General features: G+C 36.7%; 1 pseudogene; it reads right to left on the bottom strand.

The window, feature by feature from the left end:
• Positions 1-5409: 5409 nt before the first annotated feature.
• LOC117307828 (large ribosomal subunit protein eL28 pseudogene) lies at positions 5410-5872 on the bottom strand (annotated as a pseudogene).
• Between the last annotated feature and the right edge of the window lie 9148 nt (positions 5873-15020).

The raw sequence follows: 15020 nt of genomic DNA, 5'->3' as shown, positions 1-15020 counted from the left end.
AATCTTATGACCATTAAAGAGTTGCAGATAATATGTAGTCTACAGATCATCTTGATTTAAAATGAGAATTTAATTAGACTATGAATTAAAACCAAAATTATAAAGCAGAGTAGGCGATGGAATGGAGATTGAAATGTTTATCTCCATTCTAAGTGGCAGCTTTATCATACCACCACCAGCAAGATCTTATTCTTCATAATAAGAGAAAGTCTAGGCAAGCAATACTTGAACTTCCCAACATAATTTCTCTATGCAAGAAAGTACTGTGAAACAATAAAAACATGGAAACCAATCTAGAGTGTGGTTAAGTAAACTGCAGCAATGATTGTGAACTAAAAACAAGTGAAGAGCCAAATATGGATTGAGTGATAAGAAAATTTGCTTGAGCCACATATCGGTGATGGTCTGCATATCTTACAATGACTTCTTTGCTCCATTGACAAATGGTTGACTACTGTTGGATTTAAAATTTTGCGTCTTTTTTATTTTTTGGTTATAAGTATAGCATTATAAGAAAAGTTATCAATTCTATGTAATATTTCACTTATTCACTGGAGAGCACTTTTTTTCCCAATAAAATGTATTCTGACCCCAGAATAACGCTGTTATTTTTCTCTGATGCTTATGTGTATATGTGTTATTCCTTCAGGTAGAAAGGCTTTGGTTATCTAGTGCTACTTAACAAATTATTAGCAAAAACAGTAACAATTATTTATTAGTCTTATCCTCTATCTTTCTGGCTAGGCAGTTGACTTATGGGGTTTTTCAGGCAGTTGCAATCTGACAGCACCTGGGGCTGAAGTCATCTCAAAGTCCACCTCTGTTAAGTGTCTGGAGGCTGCTGCTTCCTGCAAGCTAAGATCGCACTGGGAGCTCTCAGTTAGAACACCTACATGTGGTTTCTTCATGTGTCTGAGACTTCCACACATCACAGCAGCTGGATTCCAAGAGTGGGTGTCTCAGACAGAAAGGCAGATGGAAGCTGTGTTACATTTATGAATTAGTCTCAGAAGTCACACACCTGGACCTCATTTTAAAATGACATTCTAACCATATCTCCTTGCCCTAGATTCCTTATGCCTCCTCCATGTCCCACTATCAAAAAAGGGCTCGGCAAATAAAAATTTTGATTAATAAATAAGTGAACTCAGTGTTTTGATTCCTGTAATTATATTTGCCTAAGGCTTATGTTACTCTTTCGATATCTATAATTTTCGATCGTAAACTTTTTAATTTAAAAAGATACATTATGAAATGAAGTTTAATTGGGTATTTTACTTTACTTAGCTTTAATAATTAAAAAAGAGAAGTTGAAAAAAACCAGAGTTGAATCCCACTATGAAGCAGATACCAGGCCCATGATTAACAAGGCCATATAGAATTTGTCAGGATATAGCAGAAGGCTCTATTCTGCACTATACCTGGAAATAAAATTTAATATTTGGAATAATCAAATTCTCTGGAAAAACTAAGGACCTATTTTGGTTTTATTGCAGTTCAACTTATTAATTGGCTTTCAAATATTAAGTAGACATTTTAATTTAGATCACTTGTTTACATAATGTACTTTCCATCATGTTCAAGGTCCTCAGATGTGCTTGTATCTGTTGTTCACAGCTCTAGGGTCCTGGTTGAGGGAGCGAGTGGGGACTGAAGTTCAGCCTGTCCTCTGTCTACCAAGTCACATACCTTTAGCACCAGCGTGCTCAGAGTACGTTCATGAGCTGCTCTTTTGAATTTGCATTAAAATGATGCCATATGGTTGAGTAGAGTCCCTGGTATGAGACATGATGTTACAGCAATTTCCTTCGAAGAAAATGGTATAATAAAAAGGCCACTAGAGTCTCGGCATAAAAAACAGATGCAGTGTGAATCCTGGCTCTGCCACTTACAGTACTGTGACTTTGCGAAAGTGATGCAACCTCTCTGAGCTTCAGGTTCCCCACAAATACAATGAAAATATCAATTCCTATTTTTCAGAGCTGATGTGAAGAACAGAGCTAATACATGAGAAGCATGAAATACAGTGTCTTACAGAGTAGAAATTATTTAAATAGAATCCATAATAAATTCTAAGAGAAGTTCTGTCATTAAGCTTTAATCCTTGGTTCTGTGATTGGTTTTTGATAGATACAGTTCTATTTTAGGTATGTAATTACATAAATCACTGGTTAAAGTCACAATAGGAAGAATAAAAGAAAGTAGTATGTTATAATTCAGTTCAGGAAAAACACTTCTGAACAAAATATTCCTAAGGATTTGTGTAAGAACTGATCAGTCTGAATTTTCAAAACTTAGTTTTCTAAATCCCTCAGCAGTTTGGGGGATTGGTTTCAGGACCCTCCCCCTCATAATAACAAAATCCATGGACACTCAAGTCCTTTATATAAAACGGCATAATAACTGAATATAGCCTATGCACATCCTCCCGTATACTTTAAATCAACTCTAGATTACTTATAATAGCTAATGCAATGTAAATACTATGTAAATAGTTGTCAGAGCATGGAAAATTCAGGTTTTGCTTTTTAGAACTTTCTTGAACTCCTTTTTTTTTTCTTTTTAATATTTTTGATCTGTAGTTGGTTGAACCTGCTGATGCTACACCTGTGGATATTGGAGGCTGGCTGTAGTTCTCAAAATCTAGCTTCTTGGCACAAAAGGAATTGTCTTGTAAGATCACATCCTATGATAACTTCCATTAGGCAAGAGCCTAGCCCAGGGGCAAGATCCAGGTAGCTCCTGGTTCAACCCCACTTTTGATTAGCCACACCTTGCTCGAAATGCAACGGATTCATCAGAATGATAAGACTCATGGTTAAAAATAAAGATTAAGTTAAAATAACAGCATCGATAAGATATATGCTTCTATTGCATACAGGCAAAAAAACCTCTCAAATGTGTGTTTAGAACATAATCCGACTGAATCATTGCCTCTTTCAATGATGTACCTCCAATTATCGTCATTGGCTTCAAATCTTAAATAATTAGAACTATCTCACAATGGAAATTACATGGCTATCTACTTCTTAATAAACAAGAAGTGATTTAAAATCTTCCTCAAACAAATTACGTGTATGTCTCATAGATGACTACAATTTAAATAGCTGCACAATGCAACCCCCAAAGCACAAAGTCCTTACCAAAGCATTTAAAGTGCTGTTTTGTCTCTCCTAGCTCATCTTGTGTACCTACTTCCCTTGCTTACATGCTCTGGCCAGGCCAGTCTTTCAGGTCTTCAAAAATATGTAGCCATAGGACCCTTGTACAGCTGTGCCCTCTCTCACTAATGTGTTTCCTCCTGCACTTTGCCTATATCACGTCTCAGCTTAAATCTCCATTCACAAAGATGCCGTCTCTGACACAGGATTAACAACTTAATCACTGTGAGCTTTTGTCATAACTCTCATTGCAAATAGAATCATGTATTTACTCTCTGATTACTGGTGTTTATCCATGCCTCTTCCCACTAAGCCATATTTATTACCTTTATATGTCTAGTGCCAAGCAAATAGCAGGTCCCTCATAAATATTTGTTAAATGAATCAACAATTATATAAGGAGATGCAAAACCGTAAAAGTTTGAACATTTACATATCAACACAAAGGGTCTGAAGAAAATCTTCACGAATAAATACAGCATTCATATGGAAGAAAAATAAGAAAATAGGTGAATTTTTCAAAAATAATGAAGCATGATCTCATCAAAGTAAATAAAGTAATAAACACCCTATAACCAACTATGTCTATGCATGGCTGCTCATTACATCATTGCTTAAAGCAATAAAAAATAACAATTACTTAAATGGCTAATTTAATCTGAAAAAATTTAATGCAAAGAATCATGCCTCACCACTAAGAATGGGTGTAGATTTGGGTTTATTACCAAGGAGAGTTGTTCAGGATATATTTATAACTGACAAGCTAGTATAACCATTGTGCCTCATATAATTCCATTGCAAGGGGTAGAGGCAGGAGTGACAAAATACAAATAGGAAACATGTTTGAACAACAGAACTACAGGTGATTTTTCACTCTTTATTGATATTTTTTGCCTATGTTTTCTATAATTTTCTATGAATACTGGATAGAGAGAGAAAGATTGATTTTAGGCATGTATGTCTTTGGCACATTTCTCTTTTTGCTGCATGTTTTTCTGCACAATTTGATCTCTTTAGATGTGTGTCTTCTCTCCTGAAGCACTTTACCAAGTATACTGAGGCACAATGTTTACCCTCAAGGATTTCAGAGTCATACTGATGATAAAGCTATCTACATAAGGGATTTTTGTTGTGTGCAATGAATCCAAGATATCTGATACAGAGGCAGTGAGAGAAAGGAGTCTCTCCGGAGAACAGTGCTTAGTTTCTCAGATAACTTCCTCCCTCCTCTGCTTCTTACCCTACAGTGGTGTCTGCATATAAAGAGGGAGGGTGTAGTTTATGTGACTTTGGCGGAGACAAAAGTAGGTCTTCTGATCACTGGGTGATGAATTTTGTACACCTATGAGACTTTACATCTCTAGCAGAAGTCTGCAGCTGGTATAACTCAAAGACATTTCCTTTGGCTCAGAAATACCTCCAGATTTGCCACTAAAGGACCTCAACCATATCTCCCTCATTTGGTATCACAGACTTCTCTGTGTTCCTAGTATCCATTCCCTCCCCTTGGCTTTGCTCAGGTGACTACTTCTTTGCCTTCAACCCAGAGTCATTTTATTGTTAATGGGTCCCCTTAGCAGGTTCTTCATTAAGATACTAGCTACTTCTGCAGGATTGCCACAGGGAAACCAAGGGTAGCTGAGAAAGCTGAGCCTCACAGCTCCACCTGTAAAAGCGTGTAGCACTAACACATTTGATTTAATGAAGCAGAGCCCCTGATTGGGCAGCTTTTCAGGAGGCCACATCCCAGACTCACAAATGAGAAGGCAAGAAAGCCCTTATTTATCAGATATGCCTCTCCCTATCTTTAGTCTTTACAATCAACATTTTAAGCTTTAAAATGTGAATATTCTTTTTTAAAAATTAAAAGAAATTGTAGATCACAGTGCTATTTGTTGAAAAGATATTAAGAGGACATAATCTTGCTGTTATACAAACTTCCTCATTGCAAGTACTAAGCTAATTACTGCTCCTTTCTGTGAGATACAAAAGAGAAAGTTGCTATAATACAATAAGTAGGGTCCAAAACATGAAGATGCAGAATTGCAGTACTGTGAAGTTACTGAAATAACCACAGCAGACCTGGGCAACTAGTTGACCTTGGATTCTAAAGGCTCTTCACAATCCAGATCCAACTTTGTTCCGGCTGCAGTTTAGAATCACCTGGTGGCTTTTTTTTTTTTTTTTTTTTTGAGAAAAGTTGGCTGACATCTTTGTTGCTCTGGGGGGCAGGGAGGGAGGGCTGTGTTCAAGAGCTCTTGGTGGGGCACGTCTGCCTCCTCTTCACCGTCCCCGGCGTCTGCTGTGCAGGATGGCGCTGGCTCTGCGGTTGGAGACTATGCTCAGATCCCAAAGGTACTTGATTTTGCAGATTATGTTCTGGATACTGCTGAGGGTGGCAGGGGAGTTCTTGTTGATGGTGGTCTGCATGTAGGAGGTGGCGGGCTTTGTAGGGCCAGATCTCCACTTCACCACCTCCAGGCCACTTCTGCCACCTGCTGCCAGCTCCACGCCACAGTCTTGTGGTCCATCAGCCGGTTGTAATGGAAAGAATTGTGGACCTTCAGATTATTGGGGTGGGTGCCCTATATCTGTTTGTTCTTCTTGATCCGGAAATTGGAGCAGTTCCACAGGACCATTCACTGCAAATGTGTGGACTTGGAGGCAGCTCCTCTCCCAGCGGCAGTCAGAAAAGGAAAGTGATCAAACATTCATGAAGATCTTTATGGGGCTTGCGGCCGGCCAGTGTAATTTGAAGGACAGGGACAATAATCCTAAGAATCTTCTGGTCAGTTAGCATCCAATTAGGGTTGACAGAAAAATACCAGATGCCCAATTAAATTTGAACTTCAGATAAGTGACAAATAAGTTTTGTATGTGTATGTTGTATTTGTATTTGGATGTATATAAGTTTTGTATGTCCAAATACTGCATGGACATACTTACACTAAGTAATTATCTGTTATTTATCTGAAATTCAAATTTAACAGGTTATGCTATATTTGTAAGCATTAAATCTTCAACCTATATCCAATTCATTAGCCTTGTCAAGGAAACTGAGCCTGGAGAACACTGGAGATCCCTCTTTAACAAGACAGAGTTGCCTGCTTTTTCTCCTTCTCACATCCTACCTGCCTCACAAAATAAGAACATTAGCCTACTCCCAGCCCTCATTTTCAGGAGGTGGCAGGGGACTGGAACCAATGACAATACATCTTAATCCATGTTACTGTTATGAAAGTTATAGCAGAGTTTTATGGTATAAACCGATGATCTTTATGGTATAAATAAACCGATGATCTTTATGGTATAAATCCGATGATCTCAGAAGCCCAGGGAACAAAGGGTACTGCTGAAAGAAAGACTTCATTTAAAATTAAAGTTGAGCATGCTCCATTTCTTTTTATGGTGATTATAGTTCCTTACATATTCTTTCATTCAAAAATAAAACGGGTGGGCTTCCCTGGTGGCACAGTGGTTGAGAGTCTGCCTGACAATGCAGGGGACGCGGGTTCGTGCCCCGGTCCAGGAAGATCCCACATGCCGCGGAGCGGCTGGGCCCGTGAGCCATGGCCGCTGAGCCTGCGCGTCCGGAGCCTGTGCTCCGCAATGGGAGAGGCCACAACAGTGAGAGGCCCGCATACCGCAAATAAATAAATAAATAAATAAAAGGGCAAAAGTCCCTTCAAGTCATTTGGCAGTTTAATACTAAGATATTATTTAATCTTCTAAAAGGTAAACTTAACAGCAGGACATGTGATAACCACAAAGCCTGTGAATCATATCTAGTTTAGAAAATTGAATTTGCTCATGTAAACTTGAAGTGAGCTCACTAGCCTTGCAGTAATCAAATGACTACACCATGAACAAACACACCAGCACTGACCTCCCCACACATGCAGTGTCCTCCTTTTTAAAGCATTTAAGTCTTTGGTCTAACTTGCTCCTTGAAGACCTGCTTGTAATAAATATTGCTTGAAATCTTATCCAATTCTTATCCACAGTACGTGAAACTCCAGTCTTCTCACAGGACTTAATCCTATTTTTTTTTTCCAAATTAGATATTTCCTAAGGATACCTATGTTATCTCCTGCTTCTCTCTTCTTCCATCTTCCCATAATCCTCAGAAATGGAAATTGGCTTTCCCTTTTAATTCTAAGTTATGATTTCCTTCTACAGTCTTGATGTACTAGGCAAATGGGTATCTTGTCTACACTGTGGCTCAAACTATGAGATGAGTCTTCATTGCTTGATCCTAGATATTCTTTGAAGGAAAGGAAAAAAAGGAAAGGGATCTGGAAAATCTACCCAAGTTCAATAATACCACTATTTATACTTTTAAATACCACTGTAGTTTTCTATACATTCTTTCCTCAATAGGCCCTATTTCTTTCTTTTATAAATCTTCATTCTTCTCCAAAGTAACAGATGTCTCAGGCAGAAAAGGGCCAAGGATAAAAGTTCACAAAGGCAAATAAGAAAATCACATTAAGGATTTTAAAGCGTCACTGCTGTTACATCATCAAGGAAGAGAAGAAAAAATTTAAATATTTAAAAAAGCTATGTTTTATATAAATACTTAAATTTTAAATATTTAAAAAAGCTACTTTTTAAAGAGACAACAGACTTCCTAATTGGCATCAGTATATCCATGAACTGCAAACTTAATTTCCTATTTCCCCTGCTTTGGACACTATGTGGACTTTAAAATGAAAAGTATTTGCAAACTGTCTTTTAGAACTTAACCACTTTGTAAGTAGATGGACTTCTGTATTTAATAATGTAAACAACCTTTAAAGCAAATCCAACGTATATATTCCTATCAAGGCTACTTTGAGAACTTGTGGGCTTACTCTGATGAAAACGAGTCAAAGTTATGATCTACTCAAAAGAAAATAAAACAGAGAAAAAATGATAGAAGTAACAGTTTAATAGCATTTCACTGAACAGCTGAACCAATTCCGAAACTTTTCTCAATATTTTCAAATGAGAATCTCATTAACAAGGCAAAGAATTCTGGGAAGATAAGTAGATCTTAAAACAATTTCAAGAAACAATATACAATTAAGCTGCCATATGTGTTTCCTCTGTATGAGTGATACACAATATATAATGAGGTAGGGGCTACAACACTTCACAGACTTTTTATTTTTACCATGAAAGTCTTCCAGACATTCTAAGGGATGTTAAAATTAGTCTGGAAGAATATCTACTTCTCTTGAAAGTTGCCATTGTTGGCTTTGAGAAAGATATTCCTTCACTACTAGGCACTGAAGCATATACCATCAGTCATGATGAATTACTGTCTCATCTGTTGTCCCTTTTTAGGTTCAAGCAAAGGAAAAGAGTGACAAATTCTAATTGGTGAAACAAGTGATCAGATTTAATCCAAGTATTTCAAATTTGTGCCTAGATGGCTTTTGACTACAAACGAAAGTAAACTTTTGCAAATACAGAGTCCTGCTGTGCTTCTATCCACTCCACAAGTGTTTCCATATATTCATTTACTCAACAGATATATATATTAACTGCCTACTGTGAGCCAGGAATGCTTACAGAGACAAGGAACGCAAGAGTAACGTTTCACTTTATGGAACAATCCACCCAACAATATCAGAATACCCATTCTTTTTAAACATATGGAAAAAAGAGCAAAAATTACAAGGTATAATGGAGATCACAATTCACTGGAGGAGGAGAGTGGATAGACAAACTGACAAGTATATAAATTCTCTGGGAAAATTAAAGAAGTAAGGGAGATAGTGTTATTGGTGGGTGGCTGGGTGGGTGTGCTGAGTGCAATTTTAAGTATGACAGAAAAGGAAGGCTGCACTGAGAAAAAGACTTCCAGAAGTCTGAAGTATGTGAGTGAACAATCCACAGTGAAGAACGTACCTGACAGAGGGTACAGGAAGTACAAAATCCTTGAGATGGTGTGCACCAAATGTTGAAGAGGAAGTGAAAAATGGGAATTCTTGTACATTGTTGAGGGAATGTGTTATAATCACTTTGACAAAAGTCTTTCGTTTCCTTATAAAAGTAGGTATATTTCTACCCTGTAACCCAGCAATTCTCATCCTAGATGTGACCAAGAGAAACAAAAACATACATCCAAAAAAGGATATATACAAGAATGTTCAAAGCAGCTGTATCCATAGTAAAGCAAAACTGGAGAAAACACATATGACCATCAACTGGTGAATGGATAAAAAATAATCTGTGGTATAGTCATATAATGAAATACTATGCAGCAATAAAAATGAACATGCAAAACATGCAAAAACATGAATGAAACTCAAAAACTATGCTGAGTAAAAGAAGGCTTGTCCAAATTATTTCATTTATTTTAAGTTCTAGAACAATAAAACTAATCTATGAGGGGGCTAATGGGAATTATTATCAGGGAATAGGTTAAAGGTTGACTAGGAACACTTCTGTGGTGATAGTAACATTTTATGTCTTGATAGGGGTTTAGTTACCCAGTTGTATGCAACTGTCAAAACTCATTGAAAGGCATAATAAATTTAATATTTCCTTGTAGGTTTTTTTTAACATCAAAAGAAAAGATTTTTAAAATGCTAATCAGATACTGACATCAAACTAATGATATTCGTGCTGAAGTGTTTAGGAGTGAAGGGTGCTGGTGTCTGCAACTTGTTTTGAAATATATGTAAAACAAGATGAATGATGGATTAATAACCAGATGAACTGAGTATGTGGTATGTCTAGAAACGTTAATAAAAGAATCTAGCTAGTGGATGTATGGATTTTCAAGGTAAAAATTCTTTCAACTTTTACATAAGTCTAATACTTTCATAATAAAGTACTGAAGCACTTACGGTGTGCCCTACTGGGGGGGTCTCCTTGGTCCAGCTGGGCTAGAAGCTAGCTCTGCTGAGCTTTCCAGCTGCTCTGTGATCAACGCACATGCACACAGGGGCTAGGAACAGGGGAGCTGCTGGCCCAGAGGAGGATGGGGAAGAAACTCAGAAGTTTGGGCTCAGGGAAAACTGTATTCACCCTGTTCATCTATTTCATTAAGCAACGTTGGGCATTAGTGGGCTGGCACCAGAACCAGTGCCAGGAGTTGTTAATTACTAGCATCCTTCATACTTCCTTGATGCCTCCAGGAAGACCGAGCAGATTTATCAAACACTTTTAGACTATTTACAGCTGCTAGTCATTTTTCTTCTACATGTACTAAGGCATCTAATCCCCACAGTAAGTCTATATAGTAAGTTCAGATATTTATAGACAGACAAACTGAGGCACAGAGAGGTAAAAGATGTAAAGCTAGTAAAGTCAGAATTCAAACTCAAGTGGTCTGACCCCAGATCCTCAGCCTTTCATTGCAACTCTAAGCTCCCTTGCAGTTGAGATACTTTTAAGTATTAATCACTGCTCCAGGCCCATTTTACAAGGCTTTTCCTGAAATCTTCACTACAAACTTGCTGGAGTGATATGGTATTCTCACTCAATTTTTTCGGTGAGGGAAAAAATATCTGTTCTATGTTGTTCAAGTGAAGGAACTGGGAATCCAATGAACACCATATTTATTTATTTATTATTGCTATTTTATTTTCTCCATCTGTCATTCAGTTATGCAACAAATATTTTTTGTACACATATTCTGAGTTGAGAATATCAGGATGAACAACCAGATATAGTCTCTGCTCTTGGAGCTCAGAGTCCAACAGGGGAAAAGGATAACGTAGAAGTGATTGGATAAAAGAATTTCAGCACATATGTACCACAGCAGATGAAATGGGATAAGTTACTGGATGGTATTTGGAGGGTGGGCAGCTTTAGCTGGGCTGGACAGGCAAATCCTCTCAGAAGCAATTGCTTTAAAGCTGAGGCCTGAGAGATGAAAAGGAACTGGCCTGTATGAAGAAATGAGAGGAAGATGTTCCAGGCAGAGGGACCAGCAAGGACAAGGTCATGGGGGCAGGAAAGTACTTGGTGTGTTCAAGTAATGAGAAGAAGTTCAGGGTGGCTGGGACATTGTGTGTGTGTGTGTGTGTGTGTGTGTGTGTGTGTGTGAGAGAGAGAGAGAGAGAGAGAGAGAGAGAGAGAGAGAGAGAGAAAGAGAGAGAGAGAGAGACAGGCAGCGGCGGGGTGAGGGAATGAGGCCACAGAGGCAAACAAAAGTCATATCAGGTAGAGCCTTTACAGATAAGCATTTTTTTTTTAATTTTACTCTAAGCTGGTAGGAAGCCCTTGAAGGTATAAATACAAGAAAAAAAATGGAAAAAGAAAAGAAACATCAAGGAGACAAAATTAATAAGAGACAAGAAAGGAAGAAGTAGTAAAAATAGGTTGGACAAACAATGATGAGACAAGTTCTACTGGCCTCTTTGGACCATCATCATTTTAACTGTGAGAGTAACAAGAAATCATTGACTATTTCTGAAAATAGCAATAATATGATCTGACATACATCTCACAAGGTCCATTCAAGATGCTGTTTGACTAAAATTGTGGAGTGGGATAGGGTGTGTAGGGGAAGTACAAAAAACAGAAAGAGCAGAGCGAAGGCTATTACAAAGATGTAAGCAAAAATGATGACAACTTAGACTAGCATGGTAGTAGTGGGGTGGTGAGAAGTAGCAGAATTTAGTATTAACCAGAAGATTGAACCAACAGGATTGAAGATGCATTTTTCTAAAGTTTTTAGTTACAATTATCCCAGCTTAGCTGGAATAAGAATCTTGTGTTTCTATTTTTATTCACTACAAAATGTTTTCTAATTTCCCTTTTGATTTCTTCTTTGGCCCATGAATTAGTTAGAAGTGTGTTGTTTAATTTCCAAGTATGTAGATATTTTCCAGATAGCTGTCTATTATTTTCAATTCCATGCTACTGTGGTTTGTGAACATATTGTTTACGATTTTAATCTCCTTGCATTTATTCAGATTTGCTTTATATCTCAGTATAGGCTTTATCTTTATATGCTCTGTGCATGTTTAAAAAGAAGCTGTAAAAATAGATAGATAAATAAATAACTAATTAGGTTTCTACCTAACATTAAAAAATAGTAATAATAAAAACTAAAAAGAAGGTGTGTTCTGATATTGTTGGGGGACTGCTCTATAATGTAAGTTAGGTAAATTTCTTTGAAATGCTTTCTGTCTTCTATATCCTTACTAACAATTTGTCTACTTATTTTATCAATCATCCAACACAATTTTAATTTATACATTTATTTTTTTCATTCTTGTCAGGTTTTGCCTTCACTTATGCTCTGAAGATCATCTAATTTGACCTTCTCAAGTAATCCATCCATTTATATATTCCTTCTAAACCTTGCATGATGAATTTTTCATCTATACTTGATCAGTTCCAACATGCTCTGGGATCTACCATCTTGAAATACATACACTCTCTTTATTTCACATTTATAATCAAAAGACTTCCCCATCTTCTATTGCCCTTTGATAACTAAACATCTCGAAAGAGTTGTCTATATACAACGGCTCAAGTTCTTCTGCTTCTATTCCCACTACAACATATTCTAATCTAATTTTATCAGCACTTTGGGAAGAATGTGCCTTTACCAAGTTCACCAAGTATCTGAGAAGGCCAAATCCAATCAGCACTTCTCTATTTTTGTCTTAGACTCTTAGCTACATTTGACACTATCAGGCACTCTTTCTTTTTTGTTAAATTGAGGTATAATTTACATAGAGTCAAATGCACAAATCTTAAGTGTACAGTTCAATGAGTTTTGACAAATATAAACAAAGACACTGAACTACTGATATTTCTATACACTCCAGAAAGTCATCTTGTATTCCTTTCTAGTCAATCTTTCCATTTCTGGAAACAACCATTGTACTCATTTCTATCATTAGAAATCTGCTTTACCCGTCCTTGAAACTTACATAAATGAAATAATATAATAGGTAATCTATTGTGTCTGATTTCATTCACTAATGTTTTTGAGACTTATGTACGTTTTGTCTATAAGTCATATTTTTTTTATTGCTAAGTGTATTCATTTTCTATTGCTGTGTAACAAATTACCACAAACTTAATGGCACAAGACAGCATTCATTTATCATTTCACTGTCTCCATGGGTCAGGAGTTGAGTCACAACTTAGCTGAGTACTCTGCTCAGAGTTTCACAAGGCTGAAATCTAGATGCGTCAACTGGGCTACATTTCCTTCAGAAGCCAGGGTCCTCTTCCAAGCTCAACGGACTGTTGGCTAAACTCAGTTCTCTGTGGTTGTAGGACTGAGTTTCCATTTTCCCATTGACTGTCAGCCAGGGTCTGCTATCAGCTCCTTGAGGATCTTGAAATTGCTTGCCACATGGATCTCTCACAAATCTCATAATATAGAAGCTTATTTCTTCAAAGCCAACAGAAGAACATCTCTATATCTTCAGAAAGAGCCCAGTCCTACTTTTAAGTGTTTTGACCTGATTAAAGCAGGACACCTGGGAAGATTTCCTTTTTGACTCAAAATCAGCTGATATGCAATATTAATTACACCTACAAAAATCCCTTCACCTATCCACAAGATACAATCTAATCACAAGCGTGAGATCCCATCATATTCACCTGAGCTGCCCATACTCAAGGGGAGGGGACTATTCAGGGCATGTGTATCAGTAGGTGGGAATCTTGGAGTTCATCTTAGAATTCTGCCTACCACATTAAATATTTTGTATACCACAAATTTATATTTTTTTCCTATTGGTGGTTACCTCAACTTTAATTTTTTGGCTACTATGAATAAACTTGCTATGAACATCTAAGTATAAGTATTCTGTGGACATATTTTTCATTTCTCTTGGGTAAATATCTAGGAGTAGAATCACTGGGTCATAGAATAAGCATATGTTTAACTTTACAAGAAAGTTCCTATCAGTTCTCCAAAGTAACTGAATCACTTTATAGCCTGTCCAGGAATGTATGAGAGTTCTGGTTCCATGTTTTCACCAGCATTTGGTATTGTCAATCACAAAATTTTGCCATTCTAATGAGTATGAAGTGGTTGTGGTTTTAATCTGTTTTTCCCTAGTGATTAATGATATTAAGCATCTTATCATATGCTCATTGGTCATTAGAACATTTTTGTGAAGTATCTTGTGCCAATATTATGAAGTCTTCCCAATATTTTAAATTGGACTGTTTGCCTTTTAATTACCAAGTTGTAGAGCTTCTTTTTATTCTGCAAGTTCTTTGTCAAGTACATAAATGGTTAATGTTTTTTCCTGGTCTGTGGTTTGCTTATTCAATCGTTAATGGTGTCTTTTGAAGAACAGATGCTTTAATTTTAATTAAGTCCAATTTATCAGTTTCTTTTACTTATAAATGTACTGTATTATGATGCAGGCTAAAAAATATTACCTAAGCCAAAGTTGTAAAGATATATTCTTATATTTTCTTCTGTATGTTTAGAGCTTTAGCTTTTTTCTTTTGGTCTGTGATCTTATTTGAATTAAATTATATATAATGAGAGCTAGAAATCAAAGTTCCTTTAATTTATTTTTTGCAGTATGGCTATCTGGATGTTTCAGCATCCTTTGTTGAAATTATTTCCTATTCTGTCTTTCTTGAAACTCTTACCTCTTATTTCTAAATATATATATATACTTTTTCTTCAGGAATCAGCAAAAATCTCTCTTTTATACACTTTCTTCTTATATGATTTTGCCTTTTTCCATGACTATCAATGAAATATAAATACTGATGATATCTAAATGTATATCTGCATTTGAGTACTTTCCCCTGGGTATCCAGATAAGTCAATTCAACTGTCTGTTTGACACTGTCCCTCGAATGTTTCCAAGGCATCTTAAATTCAACATAGCGAAAAACATTCTTAATTTCCCAAATAACAGAACTGTT

This window comes from Tursiops truncatus, chromosome 14, assembly GCF_011762595.2.
Source record: "Tursiops truncatus isolate mTurTru1 chromosome 14, mTurTru1.mat.Y, whole genome shotgun sequence".
NCBI lineage: Eukaryota > Metazoa > Chordata > Mammalia > Artiodactyla > Delphinidae > Tursiops > Tursiops truncatus.
This window is presented reverse-complemented; position numbering and strand designations above follow the sequence as displayed.